At 39.5% G+C, this 22,160-nt stretch overlaps 1 pseudogene; it reads right to left on the bottom strand.

Moving 5' to 3' along the window:
• Positions 1-16,705: 16,705 nt before the first annotated feature.
• LOC100467597 lies at positions 16,706-21,945 on the bottom strand (annotated as a pseudogene).
• Positions 21,946-22,160: the final 215 nt, after the last annotated feature.

Here is a 22,160-nt window from a genome sequence, read left to right on the forward strand (position 1 = left end):
AATGGAGCATCGAACTTTATATCGGAATCCAGGGATGTACTGTAAGGTGACTAACATAATATAATAAAAAAATCATTTAAAGTCAAAAAAAAAATTGAGGAGAAAAGACAATAGAATAGTAGGCATCACTACATTGTTAATCGAAAATAATCAAGAAGTCTATACTCAAACTGTCATTTAAGAGCAAGACTGAACTCAAGATATTACAGACAAATACTAAAATAGTTTACTAGTAATAAATCGTTGCCTAAAATATACTCACGTGTGTTCTTCAAGATGAGGGAAATTGAACCCAGGAAAAAGGATTTTCCATAAGTACGAATTGTGACCAGACAACTTAGTAAAAATACCGGTAAATCTAAATTAATGTTGAATATTAAAAAGCAATAATGATAAATACTTCTAAGATGAGAGGATTTTTGAAAAGGTGAAACCAAAAGATTATAATAACAGAAAAAAATGGGAGGGTGAATCTTCTAATATTGTGTATTTTTCAAAAAGAGGCTGACAATATCTTAGACCCAGTTGAATTGCATGTTATAAATTTAAAGGTAAACATTGAATAAATAAAATGAAATTGTATATTGTTTTCCTAAATATAAAAGAGAAGCAAAGTAAGTTGTTGATTTTACCACTATGAAGAAAATATATAGGGGTGCCTGGGTGGCTCAGTTGGTTAAATGTTGGCCTTTGGCTCAGTTCGTGATCTCAGGGTCCTGGAATAGAGCCTGGACCCTGTCTCTGCCCCTCCCTCCTCTCATTTTCTCTGTCTCTCTGAGATAAATAAATTAAATCTTAAAAAAAAAGAAAGAAAATATACTTGACAACCATGAACTTCTCAACAAAGAGAAAATATCCAAGGAAAATGGATAACACCAATAAAAAAATGTTTAAAGCCTATCTATAATTATAATGAAGAAAAGACCAATTTTAAAATTGTATAAGCCTATAAGGAAATAGCAATTTTTGTTTTCTGATACTTTTTCTATGTCACATAAAGCTTTTTGTAAATAAACCTGAAACCACAACTGTTTACCAGAGAAACTCCTTTTAATCCCATAATAAATAAAAGTTAATATTTTAAAATACTAATACATATTAATATAATCCAAGGCAGTTGAGATGAGAGATAAACTCAATAACTCAATAGAAGGCAAGAAAGTATAGAAAAGAAAGTAAAGAAAAAGCATGGTAAATGGGAAACACAAAATAAGATAGTAGAAATAAATTCTACTATATTAGTAAAGCTACAAAAGTATACTTACAGCATAATATCATTTAAATAAAAATTTAAACACAAAAAATAGTAGCATTGCTTATAGGCACATACGTATATAGTAAAATTATAGAAACATGGGATACATACTAACTTCTGGATGCTGGTTACCTATGGTAAGTAGGAAAGGTATGATGGAGGGTTGTTTCAAATACATTTGCAATTTGTGTTTCTTTTAAAAGAATCTGAAACAATATGGCAACATGTTAAGATTTGCTGTTGGATACATAGATGATTACCACATTATTTTCTAAACTTTTCTATATATCTGAAATATTGACTCTACATTAAAAACTCCCAAAACATTGTCTCACAGAAAAATGTAGGTAATTAAGCTTTTTTGTGCAAATAAATAGTTACATATTTTCACTGGGTATGAGGACATTGAAGGAGACTACAAAATTGTCTTTCCACGTCAACTATAAACACAGCTTACAGGAAAGGCACTATACCATACCATGTCTTCCTGGTTATCTCTACGATCCTTTAATTGCTTGTAGAAAAGTTGAAGGTAGAAGACCCTTGAGATCCAAGACAATTTCTTTCCATATGATGCATCCAAAACACTTCCTTTGCCAATGTTTGGTATTTTTTAAAGAAAGGAAAGAAATAAAGGCATATAAAAGGTATACATCTCTTCTGCGAGCTTTGTTGTTTCCATCTTTTGGTTTTTCTCACTATCCATAGCTTCAAGGCAATGTGTGTCTTTTTTTATTTTATTATTTTTTTTTTATTTTTTATTTATGCGACAGAGATAGAGACAGCCAGCGAGAGAGGGAACACAAGCAGGGGGAGTGGGAGAGGAAGAAGCAGGCTCATAGCGGAGGAGCCTGATGTGGAGCTCGATCCCATAACACCGGGATCACGCCCTGAGCCGAAGGCAGACACTTAAACGCCGTGCCACCCAGGCGCCCCAATGTGTGTCTTTTGTCACTGGGAATATTAGATTAATCTTTCTCTGATGCTTGAGAAGACAGAGGAGAAAGGACAAGGCCAAATAAAAAAGAAACGGAATCAAAGTCCTCCAAATAAAAATTGGAATGCACTCTTCCTCAACGTAACCCATCTCAAGCTTCAAATAGGAATTTTTTTGAAAGTCATTTTGAAATCCTGTTTTCATAAAAAGTCTAAATAATGAGCAGCCTAAAATATGAAATGACAAATTTCATTTTTCTGCCCTAGATGGTCATAATTTTTTTTAAAGATTTTATTCATTTATTTGACAGAGATAGAGACAGCCAGCAAGAGAGGGAACACAAGCAGGGGGAGTGGGAGAGGAAGAGGCAGGCTCCTAGCAGAGGAGCCCAATGTGGGGCTCGATCCCAGAACGCCGGGATCATGCCCTGAGCTGAAGGCAGACGCTTAACCGCTGTGCCACCCAGGCGCCCCAAGATGGTCATAATTTTTGAGTACCATGGCAATATATAATAAGGGAGCATTTAATGCTCCCTCAAAAAGAAGCTAGGGGGCGCCTGGGTGGCACAGCGGTTAAGCGTCTGCCTTCGGCTCAGGGCGTGATCCCGGCGTTATGGGATCGAGCCCCACATCAGGCTCCTCTGCTATGAGCCTGCTTCTTCCTCTCCCACTCCCCCTGCTTGTGTTCCCTCTCTCGCTGGCTGTCTCTATCTCTGTCGAATAAATAAAATCTTTAAAAAAAAAAAAAAGCAGCTAGAACAGTATTCTGTAAACCCCAGTTCCCAGCTGTCTTGCAGGTGAAGACAACTTACCCTATCCTATCAGGATCCACTCCTAATAGTATCTTTCACAGATGCCATAAAAAAAGATGCCCTGTCTGCCGTTAAGATGGAGCCATACAGTGCCCACCTCCTAGTGAAGCAGAGGATGTGGAGAAAGTCTATTTAGAAAGAAGAAGTAGAGGGTAGAGGGTGAGCCTGAAAGGGAAGAGAAGAGTTAGAGCCATGTGACTTAAGTGTTGTTCCCTAGGGCAACTTTCTAGAGGAGGGAGATAAGTTAAAGAGCACCAGGAGACAGCGGAAGAGACAGTGCATCATGCCCTGCTTCTATCTGACTACCGCTACCATGATTGTTCAGTAGTGACAGAGAGACATGCACGGGTGGATTGGCTGCAAGCAGTGGTCCTGGCTTCTGTGTGGCCTCCCAGGAGCATGCTGGTGAGAAAGCACAGAAATGGGGAAGTGTCTCATGGAAGCTAAGAAACTGCAGTGTGTAGAGAGAATGGCCGAAACCACAGACCCAGGGGTGATACCCGCACACTCCCTGAAGGCCAGGTAAGACCTGCCACATCTCAAAGGGGCCCTCAACGGCCAGCAGTCCAGAGATGCCATTCTGCCACAAGGACAAATTTGCATCCTGAGACCCCACAGGGATCTGAGGCCTCTTCGCTCCCTGATACCATGAGATCACAAATCCTTCAATACAGCCAGACAGTATTATGAAGAGAAGCAAGGATAAGGAGGAAGAGATGTGGGAGATTTTGCACCTACCCAAAAGAAAATGTATTATTCAGTACTGACAATTGAAACTAAAAAAGGTTGTAACCTTGAATTGACAAGCTTAAAGTTTAGGGGGTTTTTGCTTGTTCGTTTGTTTGCTCCCATGATGGAAGCTTGCAAGGAAAATTATGTTCATTAAAGAAAATAAAGTGCAATATATTCTTTGCATATTGGAATTACAGTGTGGGTAAATTTTTGACCCCACTATATGAATGTTTGTAAGAGTATTTTTCCAGATTGTTTTTTCTCCTGATGTTATACCCTTTCTCAATTTGCATGTATTACCCCCTTTGAAATGAACTGTAGTCCCCATTTTATTGACCAAGGAAGCTCCAAATGCAAATACCAGCTTTGTCTATTCTGGAATTGGCAAGAGTAAAGCATGAAGCAAGACGCAGTAAGGTTAAGAATAGACTCGGTTCTTTGTAACCACAAGAAAATGCCCACCCAGCCATTCTGCCCTTCTTTTTAATTTGTTCCCTTCCTTTGGTCTAAATACACTTAATAATCAGAACCATAGAAAGCCACGTGCACCAAGACCACCATTACTCACCCCTGTGACCATTCCCCTGGGTAACACAAAACATTTAATAGGCTTGTCCCAGCATCTGATAACAAAGGAAAAACACATGGCAGATCACGATAATGATTTTGTGTCTTTCTGTAATAATGAAAGAAAAACCTGATCCTGCATAATAATCGCTTTGTTATTCATGGAACTTAAATGGCATCTCCTCATGAATTTTAACGTGCCATCCATTTTCTCACTACTTATCCCCAAAATTCTATGTGAGCCTTTGCAGGGCATCATTCTCTTATCTCTTTCTTTCTTCCAAAGACATAATTATTCTATCTAAACCAAAAGGCTTTATTTAGGATGTTGTCTTTTTACTGTATTAGTCAGAAAGCTGGTCTAAGTTGACATTAAATAACCTGGAAAAATCAAGCTGATTTCTGCACTTTTTTCCTGTATGTATGTTGCTTGTTTTTTTGTTTTTTTAAGATTTTATTTATTTATTTGACAGAGAGAGAGACAGCCAGCGAGAGAGGGAACACAGGCAGGGGGAGTGGGAGAGGAAGAAGCAGGCTTCCAGCAGAGGAGCCTGACGTGGGGCTCGATTCCATACGGCCAGGATCACGCCCTGAGTTGAAGGCAGACGCTTAACGACGGAGCCACCCAGGTGCCCCAAAGTTGCTTGCTTTTAAAAATAGTTTACCTTTTAGGGGCGCCTGGGTGGCCCCAAAGTTGCTTGCTTTTAAAAATAGTTTACCTTTTAGGGGCGCCTGGGTGGCCCCAAAGTTGCTTGCTTTTAAAAATAGTTTACCTTTTAGGGGCGCCTGGGTGGCCCCAAAGTTGCTTGCTTTTAAAAATAGTTTACCTTTTAGGGGCGCCTGGGTGGCCCCAAAGTTGCTTGCTTTTAAAAATAGTTTACCTTTTAGGGGCGCCTGGGTGGCCCCAAAGTTGCTTGCTTTTAAAAATAGTTTACCTTTTAGGGGCGCCTGGGTGGCCCCAAAGTTGCTTGCTTTTAAAAATAGTTTACCTTTTAGGGGCGCCTGGGTGGCCCCAAAGTTGCTTGCTTTTAAAAATAGTTTACCTTTTAGGGGCGCCTGGGTGGCCCCAAAGTTGCTTGCTTTTAAAAATAGTTTACCTTTTAGGGGCGCCTGGGTGGCCCCAAAGTTGCTTGCTTTTAAAAATAGTTTACCTTTTAGGGGCGCCTGGGTGGCCCCAAAGTTGCTTGCTTTTAAAAATAGTTTACCTTTTAGGGGCGCCTGGGTGGCCCCAAAGTTGCTTGCTTTTAAAAATAGTTTACCTTTTAGGGGAGCCTGGGTGGCTCCGTCGTTAAGCGTCTGACTTCGGCGCAGGGCGTGATCCTGGCGTTATGGGATCGAGCCCCACGTCAGACTCCTCTGCTGGAAGCCTGCTTCTTTCTCCCACTCCCCCTGCCTGTGTTCCCTCTCTCGCTGGCTGTCTCTCTCTCTGTCAAATAAATAAATAAATAAAATCTTCAAAAAAATAATAAAAATAGTTTACTTTTTAATAATTATCTGGAACATCACGCAATCATAAATTTGTGCCTTTCAAAAGAAATCATAATTAGTGGCATTCATGAAGGTACATTATTTTGCTCGGTGTACTAAAGGTTAGGGAATCGTTTGCAATACTTTTTCTTCTTATTCCTCGTTAGTAGGCATAATTCATATTGAAATTCAGTCCCATATTATTTGTAGCCAAGTAATCTCAAAATTATATATAACTAGGCTAGATTTTAAGCTATTTAAGGACACAAACTTCATGTCTTATCTTTGTATTCTATGAAGTATCTAACTCAAGGGCTTCCAACTAGAAGGCCTTCATAATATTCACTTGATAAATAAAAAGTATCTTTTGTAGAAAACAAACCAGTGGTTGCTAGGTCTGGGGGTGGAAGGATGGAACTGGATGCAAAGGGACCGTACAAGAACCTTTTACAGTGATGTTAATAGTCTACATATTGATTGTGGAGTTGATTATACAACCATATGCATTCATCAAAGATTATAGACTAATAATTGATTAATTTTGTTGCATGTAAATTATCTCAACAAACCTGATTAAAGAAAGAATCTTGTGATAATATCATGGTTTCTTCATGGGAAATAACTAATGACACATGCTGTTAACAGATAACTAGCACTTTCTTGTATGATCAGATAACCTGGTTTTACATCAACCTTGAAAATTCCTAATTTCTTGATTGAATGACCAACAATTAAATACTACCAGGTGTCTGGCCCTGTACTATGTCTTTTTAAAAATTCTCACACCAACAAGTACTGTCAAATAAAAATTGTTATTCCTTCTTGCTCTACACTAAGGCTCAGAAAGATTAGGTAAACTTGTCCAAGATGAGATACTTTATTTTTTAAAAAATCAGTGCGTGCAGGGGTACCTGGGTGGTTCATTTGGTTGAGCTCCCAACTCTTGATTTTGGCTCAGGCCATGATCTCAGTTGAGGAATCAATCCCTGTGGGCTCTGTGCTGGGCATAGAGCCTGCTTCTCTCTCCTTCTCCCTCTCTCCCCTGCACCCCTTCCACTGCCCATGCATGCACATGCGCCAGCACTTTCTAAAAAAAAAAAAAAAAAAAATCAGTGCATGCGTAAATATAGTTTCAAAGAGACTAAACTAAACACTTATTTGTAATTTAGGAAATTTGAGGGGTCAGATGATTCTGTCCAAAAATTACCTGTAGTATTAAAAATAAAAATGTTAATTCAGCAAATAATTATTTGCTTACTCTGTAACAGACACTGTGCTAGATATTTCAATAAATGTGATGCTGAAAATATATAGACTTTGCTTTCAAAATACATACCATATTACGTGGATATGAGGTGCATGAATAAACAGCAGTAATATCAGGCAAAGTGTGGGGCTCACTAAGATTAGAAATAACCTTACACCGAAGAAAGAATAAGTATCTTCAATTTCTGCTAAGTTGGTTAATTTTAAAAATACAACCAGCCACCGAGAGGAATTTAGGAGAGCTTCAGGATTAGATGATTTCGAGATAAAAAAAAGAAAAGCAAAAACTTTTCTCCTTCCCTTGTTCTATTTATTTATTCTCAGTTCAAAGCGAATCTAACCATTTGTGCCTGTGCATAGTTGGCTGCTAGCCCGTAGACTGTTCCTTGAATACGTCTCTGACTTTGCTCAGGTATCTGCTTAGGTTTTCCTCACAGAGGCCTTTCCTGACCATGCTACCTAAAAACTATTTCATCACTCTCTATCCCCTCCTCTTTGTTTTTCTTCATATCATTATTGCCATCTGACATTATGTTAAATATTTCTTATTTGTTTGTCATTTGTCTCCTGTAGTGGTATTTAAGCTCCTTGGGGTGAGACCCGTGTGTCTTGTTCACTATTGTGTCTCCAGCACCCAGATTAGTACTTCATACTTTTTTGTTGAATGAATGAATCAATGAATGAAAATGAATTCTAGACAGGTTTTTCTGACTGCAATGTCTCATCTCCATGTCTTCTAGTCTTCACTTGAAATTCCACCAATTTTTTACCTTGTGGTTATTTGATTTTTCTTAGATGTTAATATTTTAACTATTTTGAAGTAGAAACATACTTTTTTGCAGTAAGGCACACAGGAGAAGAATTTGAGCTCAAAATATGGCTACGTTTTGCACAATTTTTCCAAAACTGAATTGTGACAACTCCTCTTCTCTATGTCTTAGCCCAGGTTTTCTAGAAAAAAAACCTAAGACAACATTTAGACAGTTAATTTTTATCGTGTATTAGGGGTGTGTGAAGAGGGATGATGGCTACACTTTCGGGGAAGGAAGAACAAGGGGGCAAGGGCCACAGCACCTTGAGGCTGGTCGCTTGCTCATATAAGGCATCTCTGGAGAGGCTGTATGGGTCTCAGAACAATCTGTTGGAGGCAAGAAAGGAAGGGCAAAAGATTCTTCTCCCATGCGTTTCTGAGTTGTGCTAACTGGCTTCTCCAAGAAGCCGCTGGGAAAGCTAGAGCCTGCATTGGTCCAGTCAGGTGGACCAGGTTCCTAAAACTTGTGGAAACCCAGTCCTCATCCCTGGTAGTTTGCTTCACCCCATTCCCATGGCTATAAAGCACTTGACTCTGCTATCATGGCTCTCTTTTTTCAAAAAAGTCTCTTTTTTCTCTTTATTTATTTGAGAGAGAGAGAGAAAGAGAATGAGCAGGGGAGGAGGGGCAAAGGGAGAGGGAGAAGCAGGCTCCCTCCTGAGCAGGGAGTCAGACGTGGGGCTCCATCCCAGGACCCTGAGATCATGACCTGAGCCAAAAGCGGATACCTAACCAACTGAGGAGCCCCTCTGCTATCATCTCTTAATATCTGTCTGGCAAGGAAGCAAGCCAAGTGGCCAAGACCTGGGGGCAGGTGGAACCAAGCAGAGCAGTGATGACATAAACTCCCAGAAATTATTCAGGGCAGTTATTTCTAGCAACAAAGGCTCCAGCCGCATGTGTGATATGTAACTATATCTAGCCTGTCTCCAAGTGCTCACTCCTTGGTGTTATTTCCAGTCTAAATTCCCTAATTCCGCACCTCATTTCTTCCACATGTCTACATTCTCTTCCAAAGTAGTGGGCTGTTGTTGTTTTTTTTTAACTTTGAGAATTTTGCTCAGCAATTGAAGTGAAGAATTACTTTAAACCCTATGCAAGATACAATTAATCTTGAATGTTCTTTATTTTGTAGACTAGGCATTATTAATTCCAACAGCAGATATTTATTAAGCACCTACTATGTGTTAAGCACCGTTCTAAGCACTAGGACCATCAACAATGAATAAACCAGTCAAAAATTTGCAGCATACACTTTAGTGAGGGGAAGGGAAACAGACAATAAATTATAGGAACAAATAAAATATTTATTATGTTGGATGATGATAATACTATGAAAAAATAAAGAAGGGAGGTTTTCTTTTTAATTCCGTGATCTTTTGAAAGGACAGCTATGAACCTTCAGGGAAAAAGAGAAAGAAGATGTGAATGGAGCATTTAGGGAATGAAGAGTTCTATGGGCTTGGAACTCTGGGTTAGGCCTGTAGACAGAGTAAGGAAGTAGCCTGGGGGATATAGAACATCATGGCTTCTATGTGCAAGACACAACCTTTTTTTTTCCTCTAACACTTTGATGCATCATTTTAATTAATTTAATTTTTAATTGAAGTTTAATTGACATACATTATTATGTTAGTTTCTGGTGTGTAACAGTGATTTGACAAATTCTATATATTACACAATGCTCTGCCATAAGTGTAGTTACATCTGTCACCATACAAAGTGATTATAATATTATTGATCATATTCCCTATGCTGTACTTTGCATCCGTGTGACTTATTTATTTTAGACCTGGAAGTTTGTACCTCTTAATCCCCTTCGCCTGTTTCATCCACTCCTCCCCTTCTGGCAACCACAAAACACAATTTCTTATCACTTTCCCCATACAGATTATAGGCAGGACACACTGCACAGAACATTGTATCCATGGGAGATACAATCGCTTTTAACTCAGCTCTACTCCACAAACAGATTATATGAAGTACACAGAACGGAGATCTGGCAACTCCTTCTATATAACGGAGATACAGCTTCCTGTAACTCTGAATTACTCTTCACACGTATAGAAGGTTCACAAGCTACAGAACTGAATAAGATACAGAGAAGAGACTCTTTATTCTCCAAGGAGATTTTATGAAGTACATGGTGCACAGAGTTTTATGTTCCTTCTCTATGTCAGATACAAATTCTGGACGGTGAGCCCTCATTTCCAAGTGGGGTACCTGAAATGTCCTTAACTAGGGGAGGAACTTGGAAGGTCTGAAGAAGGACCCCAGCCAGGAGAACTTGGGGAAGAATTCCCGCTTGGTAATTATTAGGTTGAAATTAGGTGGAGACTCAGACAGCGATGTTGGTTATTGATGACTAATATGCTATTAAAAATGACGATCTCCAAATAAAACTTCACTTAAGCTGGACATGTATTTGATCTCAGAGTTGTAGAGCTGAATGGTCTTAACCAGCTGAGATGGTCAAGTCTCATGATGGCAGGACTCCTCATGGGTGCCCAGAAACCAAAAAGCGCAAATATTAAAGTTTACCCCCTTACCTCACTAGGTAGATAATTCACTCTTTTTTTTTTTTTTTTATTTTAAAGATTTTTATTTATTTATTCGACAGAGATAGAGACAGCCAGCGAGAGAGGGAACACAAGCAGGGGGAATGGGAGGAGGAAGAAGCAGGCTCATAGCAGAAGAGCCTGATGTGGGGCTCGATCCCATAACGCCGGGATCACGCCCTGAGCCGAAGGCAGACGCTTAACCGCTGTGCCACCCAGGCGCCCCAGATAATTCACTCTTGCTGAAAGGGCTCATTAATTTTTTTTTCCAGCTAATTACAGGTGCTTACAAATTACCTATGTCAGGTACTTTGCTAGAAGTCAGAGATACAAAAGTAAGCAAAAATTGACCAGGGTCTTGTCCTCATAGAGTTTATAATTACCACTATAACTCTAACAAGGGCTATTAAGAAAAGCTCAATTGGGATGCCTGGATGGCTCACTCAGTTAAACATCTGCCTTCAGCACAGGTCATGATCCCAGGGTCCTGGGATCGAGTCCCGCATCAGGCTCCTTGCTCAGTGGGAAGCCTGCTGCTCTCCCTGCTTGTGCTCTCTGACAAATAAATAAATAAAACCTTAAAAAAAAAATCTCAATTGAATGTTGAAAGTATGTATCTGAAGGATAGATATGGTCAGGGAATTGAGGCTTGGGCTGAGGTTTGTAGGCTGGGGGTTCAAATAATATATATATATATGACCCTCAAATATGTGTATATAAATATATATATATATAATATATATATAAGACCCTCAAATTATATATATATATATAATATTATTCAGCCATCAAAAGGAATGATATCTTGCCATTTGCAATGACATGGATGGAGCTAGAGTGTATTATACTAAGTGAAATATGTCAGTCAGAGAAAAACAAATACCATAAGATCTCACTCATATGTGGAATTTAAGAAAGAAAATAGATGAACATATGGGAAGGGGGGGAAGCAGAGAGGGAAACAAGCCATAAGTGACTCTTAAAGATAGGGAACAAGCGGAGGGTTGATGGAGGGAGGTGAGTGGGGGATGGGCCAGATGGGTGATTGGCATTAAGGAAGGCACTTGTGATGAGCACTGGGTGTTGTATGTAAGTGCTGATTCACTGAATTCTACTCCAGGAACCAATATTACACTGTATGGTAACTAACAAAATTTTAATTAAAAAATAATAAAAATAAAGTGAATTTTATAATAAGCCTTTGTCCTTCTGTCTCCATCTCCTGGTTTCCCCTCATCTCTTTTTAAAAGCTTTGTTTATAAGGACATCCAGCCCTTACAACTGTGAGTTCACAACCCCTAAAATGCAAATAGCTAAATATTTTTCAATGTCTTTGCCTCCATTTTTACTGATTCAAACAGATGATTTCTACAAGCATCCAGGCTGTCGGTGAGGTCATTTCAGGCTAATATGTGTCCCTTGAATGTTATTTTATTGTTCTAAATAAAACAATCGAGAAAATGTACCATAATATGAGAGACTGTGTAAGAGCTTAAATGGAAGGTGATCTCTCTTTTTCAAGATTTTTTTTTTAATCTCTCAAAAAAGAAAGAAAATCTCCATTGGGCATGAAGCCCAATACCAGGTTTGAACTCACAACCCTGAGATCAAGACCTGAGCTGAGATCAAGAGTCAGACGCTTAAACAACCAAGCCACCCAGGTGCCCCAAGAGATTCTTTTTTAAAACCCTGCCTTATATCCAGTCATATACAGCACCTGCCTACTATGGATGCTATAAGAACTAGGGATGCAATAGTAAAAAGTACATAGTCCCTGCTGTCACAGAGATTATATTCTAGAAGGTGAGGCAGCTGGAATAAAATGTAATAAGCACTCTAATATAAGAAGTTCAGGAGAAAGAGGAGACATGACTAAATGCAATATAGTATCCTAGACTGGATCCCGAAACAGAAAACTGACATTAGTGGAAGAGTTAGTGAAATCCAAATAAAGTCTGTTGTTTGGATAATAGTATCGTATTTATGTTCAGTTTTAGTTTTGACAAATGTGTCACAGCTGTGACCATGTTAACGTGAGAGGAAGCTGGCTGAAGGGCATATGGAAATTCTATATTATCTTTGCAACTCTTCTATAAATCTAAAATTGCAAAAAAATTAGTAAAAAGAAGGAGAAAAAGAAAAAGAATAAGAGCAAGGTGATTTGGGAGCCCCACCTAATTTAGGGATCAGAGAAGGCTTTCAAAGAAAGTAATGTTTCAGCTGAGAACTGAAGGACAAATAGAAGTTAACCAGACAAAGATATAGGAAGAGATGTCCAGAATAGTATACAGAATATTTAAAGGGCCATAAACAAGAGAAAACATGACAAATATCAAGGAACCAAATAAAATTCAGTATGACTGAAAATTAGAAAAGAGTGGGTGGGGGGGATGAGGAGAGGGATGGGGAAGGTAAAGCTAGAGTGGTAGGACCCAAAGGGCCGTAAAAACCATATAGAGAAGTTTGCATTCTTGGGCAATTCCAAGAAGAAATAAAAATGACTAATATATTTTTTAAAAGCTTCCTTTACTAGTAGTCAAAGAAATGGAAATTAACTGGGTAATATTTTAACTTATTCAGTTACCAAATACTTTTTAATTATAATACTCTGCTACTGAAGGTATGAAGGGAGAGTTTCTTACACTCTGCTGGTAATACTGATCTTTCTGAAAAGCTATTTGGCGATTTAGATACCAAGTTCCAAAAATGTTCAAATCCCATTATCCCTTTTTTTTTTAAGATTTTATTTATTTATTTGGCAGAGATAGAGACAGCCAGCGAGAGAGGGAACACAAGCAGGGTGAGCGGGAGAGGAAGAAGCAGGCTCATAGCGGAAGAGGCTGATGTGGGGCTCGATCCTATAACGCCGGGATCACACCCTGAGCCGAAGGCAGACGCTTAACCGCTGTGCCACCCAGGCGCCCCAAATCCCATTATCCCTTTAGTTTTACTTCTCGGATGTTAGTTTAAGGAAATAATTAGAAATACATTTTTTAAATAATATGAAAAGACGTTCCTCATCATAACAGTATAAAACGTTATACGATCTAGGTGCCAAAATAGAAACATAACTAAATACATGACGGTTTCCATATGATGAAATTTTATGAAAGTATTAAAAAGAACATTTACAAAGAATTTTGGATTTTTAATGACATAGGTTATAAATATATTATATATGTATATATAATCTGTATATGTCTGTAGACAGAACTGGCTACATAATTTGCAGAGCCTAGTGTAAAATGAAAACGCAATATGTCTTGATAAAAAAACTATTTATAATTCCAAGATAGCAATAGTAGAGCCTTATACCAAAAGTAGGGCTCTTCTGAGCATGAGTCCTGTGTGACTGCACAGGTTTCATGCCCTTGAAACTAGCCATGCCTATAGAAAAAATACTGAAAGAAAATATCCCAAAGCATTATTAGTGACTGTCTTTGGGTTTGGGGATTACTGATGATTTTATTTTTTTACTGATGATTTTTTTTCATGTGTTTTATAAATTTTCACTATAAACATATATTGCTTTTTCAAAAATCTTCAAATGAATTTACTTCATGAAGAAGAAAAACTATTCTATAAGAAAGGACTATGATACAGGTTTTTAAAGGTGAGCAAATAAATTAGCATACGTATAAATGCGCATAAACAACTATTTGCTTATAAAACAATTATATTGCTGATTCCATTGTCTGTTGCTGCACAAGATTGCCCCCAAACTTAAAGACTTAAGCAAAATAACACATTTTTGCTCTGAGTTATTCTGCAATTATTCTGGGCACAGGTGGCTCTTCTGCTGTTCCCTGTGGGGTCTGATAGGACTGAAATGTTCAAGGTGGCTCCTTCCTTCATGGAGCCTCACCTGAGAGGCTGGAACATCTCGGGGCTAACTGAGCATCCTAGTTTTTCCATGTGGATGCTATGACAGGTTCCTGGACATCGGTACACAGTGGTTCAAGGCTCTAAAAGAGCATTCAGAGGACAAGTCCCAAAGTGCGAGCAATTCTCAAGCCTCTGTTGGTACCATGCTTGCCCATGCCACGTTGGTCAAACTAAATCACACGGCCATGCTGAGCTGATGCGACAGATTATATAAGGATGCCTATACCGAAATATACAGTTTCTTTTTTTTTTTTTTTTTAAGATTTTATTTATTTATTCGACAGAGATAGAGACAGCCAGGGAGAGAGGGAACACAAGCAGGGGGAGTGGGAGAGGAAGAAGCAGGCTCCTAGTGGAGGAGCCTGATGTGGGGCTCGATCCCACAACGCCGGGATCACGCCCTGAGCCGAAGGCAGAGGCTTAACCGCTGTGCCACCCAGGAGCCCCTACAGTTTCTTTTCTTAAAAAATATTTTATTTATTTATTTTTGAGAGAGATTGTAGAGGGAGAGGGAGAAGCAGACTCACTTCTGATGTGGGGCTCGGGCCCATGATCCTGAGTTCATCACCTGAGCTGAAGGCAGATACTTAACTGATTGAGCCACCCAGGCATCCCCAGAATATACAGTTTCTGAGGGCCACTAACATAACAGTCTGCCACAATTGCCTAGTTGTGGAGTTAAAAAAGATAAAATTAGATTTATGGTGACAATAATAAATAATGGATAGTATATGAAAATAGTCATCAATTGAGTTTTATTTCATATATGTAGAATTTCAAGAGTTTCCAACGTTTTATATAGTGCCTCACTTGAGATTATGCAATATATTTTGAATCTATTAACTTGTTGCTATTCATTCATTAATGATGTGATTATCTAGGTGAAGGGGATGAAGAGCACACTTTTCGTGATGAGCACTGAGGAATGTATCGAATTGTTGAATCACTACACTGCACACCTGAAACTAATATAACACTGTATGGTAATTATACTGGAATTAAACATTTTTTAAATGATGTTTTTATCTAAGAGTATCTTAAAAAATTTTTATTTGAGCATGGTTGACATGCAATGTTACATTAATTTCAGGTGTACAACATAATAATTTAACTTCTTTATACATTATGCTATCGTCACCACAAACATATATTGCTTTTATAACCAGTGAAAAAACAGTATGATTCTTTAACACACCTGACCCCCCCTCAAAGAAATAAATTATACTGAAAGCAGCACTACAGTAAACTGCATTCTATTTTGCTTTCAGACTTTTTAAAATATCCATTTTGGGCCACTGGGAATAACAGACCTTTTTTTTTTTTTAAGTTTCTACACTATGTTTTTAAGTCACTGTAGAGAACAGAGCAGAATACAAAAATGAAATCAGTTCTTTGCTAAGTCAAAAAAGCAAGCCAAGCTGAGCCACAAATAACACATTTCCTTCTTTTTTTGTCCTGTGTAGAATTAGATATTTGGTTGGACATTGAACATTTGCATGAATGGTGCAATGCTGAAAAATTTGTTCAGTGTCCTTAGACCTACATTCATACAGTTCACAGCAAAAGGAAGGAAGACCAACAGTCAGGATACTGCATCTTGAGCACTTACTCGTTCAGACAAAGATTCAACGATACATTTTTTTTTTAATCAGAAAGAGGCTGCATCAGGAAGACAATAAAAGACACCTTAAGAGAGAGAGCATGACTGGGTTAAAAATCACACAGAGGGTATTTGCAATGCATTCTTGTAGGATGTATACAGAGAAGCCTTAACAAGTTGAGCTGTTAATGACTTACAACTAGTTGTTTGGGCACCAATAAAGTACAAAAGCCAAGGCAAATCATTTAGTCCTTTCAGTGCCCCAAAAGACACTCTGCCTAGGTACAAAAGATTGTCCTTGAAGGCTTCAGATTTTGGTATATTCTCTACTGTATTGCATACTCAAATAATTTCTCCCCTTGTGCAGTTTCAAACAGAAGAATTATGAAAAAAAAAAGAAAAGAAAAGAAAAAAGAAAAGAAAAGAAAAGAAAAGAAAAGAAAAGAAAAGAAAAGAAAAATGATTGGATCCCTTTCTCTGTCCCATGTTGTATGATTGGTGTATCATGAGAAAAGCCTTTCTTCAGAGTACCTACTAAGAAGCTGGGGATCGAAGCCAAAGAAGCCAGAAGAGGACCACTTGTTTCACTTTAGGAAGGAAAGGAGACCCAAAGAGGAAGATCTTTTTGTTTTTTTTGTTTTTTGTTTGTTTTTTGTTTTTTTACTTTATTTATTTATTTAGAACTGATGGCTCTTTATTTTCCTGTGGACAGTTCAAAGGAAGTTGAAAGAAAGAAAGAAAGAAAGAAAGAAAGAAAGAAAGAAAGAAAGAAAGAAAGAAAGAGAAAGAAAGAAAAAGAAAGAAAGAAAGAAAGAAAGAAAGAAAGAAAGAAAGAAAGAAAGAAAGAAAAGAAAGAAAGACAGGCACAAAAAAGAGAGAGAGAAAATTTGGGGTTTAAAGGAAACCTAAGTGTTACTAGAAGCCTGATTGAAGGATTCACATTTGTAGATGGGAAATATAGCGCAGATTTCTCCAGAGAGCAGTTTTTTAAAAAGTTGAGGGGGTGGTGTTACGTTTTAAAGGTAGCTTGTGGGGCTTATTTCCCAGGCTTAAAGTAATTTAGGGGAGGTGGTACAATGCTAGGTTTAGGGTGATAGGACAGTGGCCACTGCCCAGGGCCCTGGAACAGATCCTGCTGTCACAAAGCGCAAGATAAGAGAGTAATCACGGTGCCAACCAACATTTTCGGATCGAGCATTCATCACGTAAGCCCAAAAGGTACAGGCATAGGCCGTGTTGGGGTAGACGTGCCCCAAACCGTCAGCCAGTGGCACGGCCTCAGCAATTCCCCAAAGCCTTGACACTCTTGCAGAGCGAAGCCAGCATTCTTTTTGTTTCCCTTGGAGTAGGGAAGGTGGATTTCTTCATGAGCCACATTGAGGTCCCCACGTAGCACAAGGGGCTTGCAGGGAGCCAAGCCCTTCAGGAACTTGCAAAAGGCTTCATCCCGGAGCTGCCGGGACTCCAGGCACACCAGACCTCTACCTGCTCTGGGTACGTAGGCTGTTCCCAGAACAAATGTGTCGAATTCAGCCACAGTCACTCGGTCTTGCTGATCATGTTTCTGATCACGAGGGCCGTAGGAGACTCCGAGTGGGCGTGGGTGGGAGAGCAGGCCCACACCCTGTACCTTCCCTGTCTGATGGCGTTCACCAGTACTGATGGGATAGTTCAGGCAGCAGAGTTTGTTCTCTGAACTTTCGGTCTCTGAGGCACAGGATATCTGGGGCTTCTTCCTATACCCAATCTAAACCCTCCTCCTTAATCCAGGCTCCAAGCCCATCCACATTCCAGGAGCAGCTCTGGAGTGTGGCTGATTTACCACTGGGTGAGGTTTTCTGATCTGGGGGTGAGGGGTCCTTAGACAGAACCGGCGCCTCTCCTGCTGCCTCTTTTCCATTTCCAAAGAGGAAGATCTTGGGGGAGAAAGAGGAGGAGGAGAAGTGAGAGTGTCTAAGACAGGGAGGGAAGTTGAATAGAGTTGAGAAAGAAATATGTGAGGTTGATGTTTGAGTAACTTTAGGGAGAGAAAAATGTTCAGACATACTTAAAAGGTGCTGCTAGTGGTATATTACAACCACTTCTCTGTCCCCCTTGAAACCCTCAGTAAAAAATTATTACTCATTAATGTTTTTACAGTAAGATTTCTGTGGTTTGGGTGAGATGGCCTTTGACAACAGCCTCTGTAAGGAGTTGGAGAGGGCCAAGGAATGTCAGGTACACTCATGTTGCAGGTTAGAGAGCACAAAGGGGACTCCTTTCTCTCATGTTTATTTTCTACAAGGGTAGGGAAGGATAAAGTTTTCCTCGACCCTCTTAGGGCCCCTGGCTGCATCTGAAAATTAAATGGCAAAGAGACAGAGTGACAGGAGAAAAACATACAAGTTCATTTAATGTAATTTTTATGTGATATGGGAGCCTTCATATGGAAATGACTGGAAGAAACAGTTAGACCTAAAAGTACATTTATGCTAGGCTCGATGAGGAGTGATTATTCCCTTTTGTTGTGAAACAAGGTTGATGAGATGGACATCACAGTGCCAGTCCTAGATTAAATAGAACTGGCAGGGAAGACTTCTCAGAGGAGCTAATATTTAAGTCGAGGAAGTCATATTTGAGGTCTAAAGGAAGACAAAAAGCTAGTCAAGCAAGATGACTGGGAAAAGCAATTCCATCGAGGAGAAGAGCTTATATGAAGGCCTTGAGAAAGGGAAGTGGTTTTGAAGATGGCATTATCTGTGGGGGATATATTCCAAGACCCCCAGTGCATGCCTGAAACTACAGATAGTACTGAACCCTATATACCATATGTGTTTTTCCTGCACATACATACAAATGACAATGTTTAATTTATAAATGAGGCACATAAGAGCTTCACAAAAATAACTAATAATAAAATAGAACAATTACAACAATATACTGTAATAGAAGTTATTGAATGTGGTCTCTCTCAAAATATTGTATTGTACTCACCCTTCTTCCCGTGATGATGTGAGATGATAACATGCCTACGTGATGAGATGAGGTGAGGTGAATGATGTAGGCACTGTGATGTAAGGTCAGGCTACTGTGAGCCTTCCGGTTATCCTTCAGGAGGATCATCTGTTTCTGAGCCTCGGTTGGCCGTGGGTAACTGGAACTGTGGAAAACATAACTGAGGATATGAAGGTACTATTGCTTCTGAGGAAGGGGACACAAGAGGTTGGAATTCAATTAGGAAGTTGAGAGAGGGGTTTTGAGTGGTCCATTCTGAGCCATAAACCAACCCCTATGAGTAAGGTACTGTGAATAATATGGGAGGAACTATGGTGAGGTGCTAAGAAGAGAGGAAGGGAGATAAAAACCCAAGAAGGAGGGTGACTCTCCTTCACATTCTATAGAAGAAAGAATGGTAGAAATTGATTTCCTGAGTTTCCCTGAGGGTACCATCTTTTTATACACCAACAGGTAAGAGTGGCTTCTGTGATTAGTGACATCAGAACAAATCATTGGAAGCAGGAACAGTGCGCACTAAAAAAAGGGGTCCAGAGTCTTACACCATCAACAATGGGTGATACGCTCTGCTGGTGACAGGGTTTATGAGATAGGTCATGACCTATGCATTGCTGACTGAGGAATTGTCCTTCTTGCAGACCTCATGCTCTCTAGAGATGATTTGGAAGGCCTAGGTAAGAGGGGAGTTGGGAGAGACATCGATGTAGCCTCAGGCTAAAGCCACTTTACCTCAGCACAGTTTACAAGGAAACCCTCCCTAGAGCTGCTTTCTAATGGGCTGGAACTTGAAGGAGAAGAGAGGGGAGAGATCAACCCCAGACCTCCAGCAGGTGGATTTTGGTTAGATACGTGAGTATCTTGAAATAGAGTTCTATTAATTCAGACTCTTAATTACAAAGACAAAATTCAACTCAAACTAGCTTAAGCTAAAAAAAAAAAAAAAAAGAAAAGTGGTTTATCGGCTCACATCCTGGGAAGAACAGAAATATGTGTTAAATCAAAAGTTTCTGCCTCTCATTTCTCATCTCCATTTGGCTTCATTCTCTCACTTCATATCTTGGCTTCATATCTTCATTGTTGGTGCCTTTGCCCTCTTGGTGCCTGGGAATAGCCCCAGTAGCCCAGGCTACATCACAGCATAACTACTCCCACTTTTCTCTCGAAACTTGTGTGCGTCAAATTCTAGGGAAGGTCTCTGGTTGACCATCCTTGGTCAGTCCTAACTTCTGAACCAGTCACTCTGGTGGGACTCTAATTGGTCAGATCCTGGTATGGGGCCACCCATGAGGCCAAGGCTATCAGAGTATTGTAATCCGAAGTCCTATGAACTAGAAAGGGTTAATTCTCCAAAACCAAGGATACTGAAGAGACAAAAACGACAAAATTCAGAGCAGTAAGGAAAGTTAAGAATAAATTATTTTTACAAGAACAGCACAAAAGAAGTGTAAAAATTGCTACAATCCAGCATGACCTTCCTCTACCAGCACTCGATTAAGTTACTCTTCTCAAAGAGTAACTTTCTCATAAAATAAAACTCAGGATATTGAGAAAACGCAGCAGAACAGGAAATAATCTTGTCTGCAGAGGTGTAAAGAAGGTAAGAACTGGAAGTGAGTTCCTCCACTGAAGTAAAAAGCCATTGAGGGGCGCCTGGGTGGGTTCAGTCGGTAAAGTGTCTGACTCTTGATTTCAGCTCGGGTCTTTATCCCAGAGTCATGAGTTCAAACCCCTACTTGAAAAAAAAAAAAAAGCATTGAAAGGGACAGAGAGAGCTCCTCTTGCTGGGACTAGGTTTATCTCCAGAAGGTATAGTAAAAGACAGCAGGCTACAATCCAAGAAAGCATGGGTTCCATACAAAGAAGTTGGAAGGTCTCAGATGGTAGATGTTGAATGCTTTTCCAGGTAGATCTCCAGGTATTCAGGCTGAAGTTATAGGGCATACCTTCAGTGCAGGTATGATAAGAACAAAGACCAATAAGAACAAGGCAGAGCCTTCAGGTCTAGAGACAGTGTGGTTCTCAGCAGGTTTCTAAGTCAGGGATTCAGGCACAGGGAACAGACAAAGGTGTAGTTACAAGAACTGATTACCAGAAAGTGTGGCCTCGGAGAAAATTCAGACACCCAATTATTGGAACATGAGGTTAGAGTTGGTCTAATAGAATAACTTTTTTTTTAAGATTTTATTTATTTATTTGACAGAGACAGAGACAGCCAGCGAGAGAGGGAACACAAGCAGGGGGAGTGGGAGAGGAAGAAGCAGGCTTCCAGCAGAGGAGCCTGATGTGGGGCTCGATCCCATAACGCCGGGATCATGCCCTGAGCCGAAGGCAGACGCTTAACCGCTGTGCCACCCAGGCGCCCCTCTAATAGAATAACTTTTTGTGCCAAGTTCCTGGGTGATAGGCAGGAGCGGCTTTCAGAAGCTGAGATTTATTTTAGGGGCCAGGTTTATATAGGGAGAGAAGGAGGATATAGAAGTGGGGAGTCAGGCAGGTTCTGACAGATACAAGGAAAGATTATTTACTATGCAAGTTTAATTGAGTGTGTTTGATCAGATCAGGTGTCAGAGCTTTATCAAATTTTACAAGGGAGATATTTTTAAAAGAGGTAGAGTCCACATCTGATTTGAAGAGCCCAGGGCTATGAGAATATCATGATCAACAAATATTAGGTACAATGTTGGGCACATTTGGATAAGAATAAGTTGAGATCTTATATTCATCTCCAAGATGTGCCTCTCTGTGTGAAGCTGTATGGATAAAGATGTGGCTTCAATTTCAAGCTGGAAATCTAGCACCATTTACTTACAAATTAAAAATACAAACATACCTCCAGTAATGTACATAATGCTGTGGGTTGAATTTTTGTCCTTATGAAATTCTAGGTAAGCCATCCACCACTTCAAGGGACAATTTTCTCAAGTGTGTTCTTCTTAAAACCATTGAATTTTATTTCATCTTCTATACCATGAAGAACTTTGACTTCTAGGAGGAAATCTCATGCAAGCAGCCATCTGTTCCTTTTGGGAGCCAGGGAGACTTCTTCCATCTTTTCCATTTGAAAGTTATTTCTTTCTCATTCCACAGGATTCTGGTGGGCTTGTCAGTTAAAAAGGCTTATGAATTAGGCTGTCCAATCAGAGTACTTAATTCCCCTAGACATACACTTTGTCCAGGAGGGAGCAGGTGACATAATCTAAGTTCTCTCCAAAGACTGATGTAAATCCTGGGGCAACAAGAATTGCCCTCTTTTCTTGGAAATTGCTCGCTGTGAGAA

The sequence above is a fragment of the Ailuropoda melanoleuca genome, chromosome 13 (genome assembly GCF_002007445.2).
Source record: "Ailuropoda melanoleuca isolate Jingjing chromosome 13, ASM200744v2, whole genome shotgun sequence".
Taxonomy (NCBI): domain Eukaryota; kingdom Metazoa; phylum Chordata; class Mammalia; order Carnivora; family Ursidae; genus Ailuropoda; species Ailuropoda melanoleuca.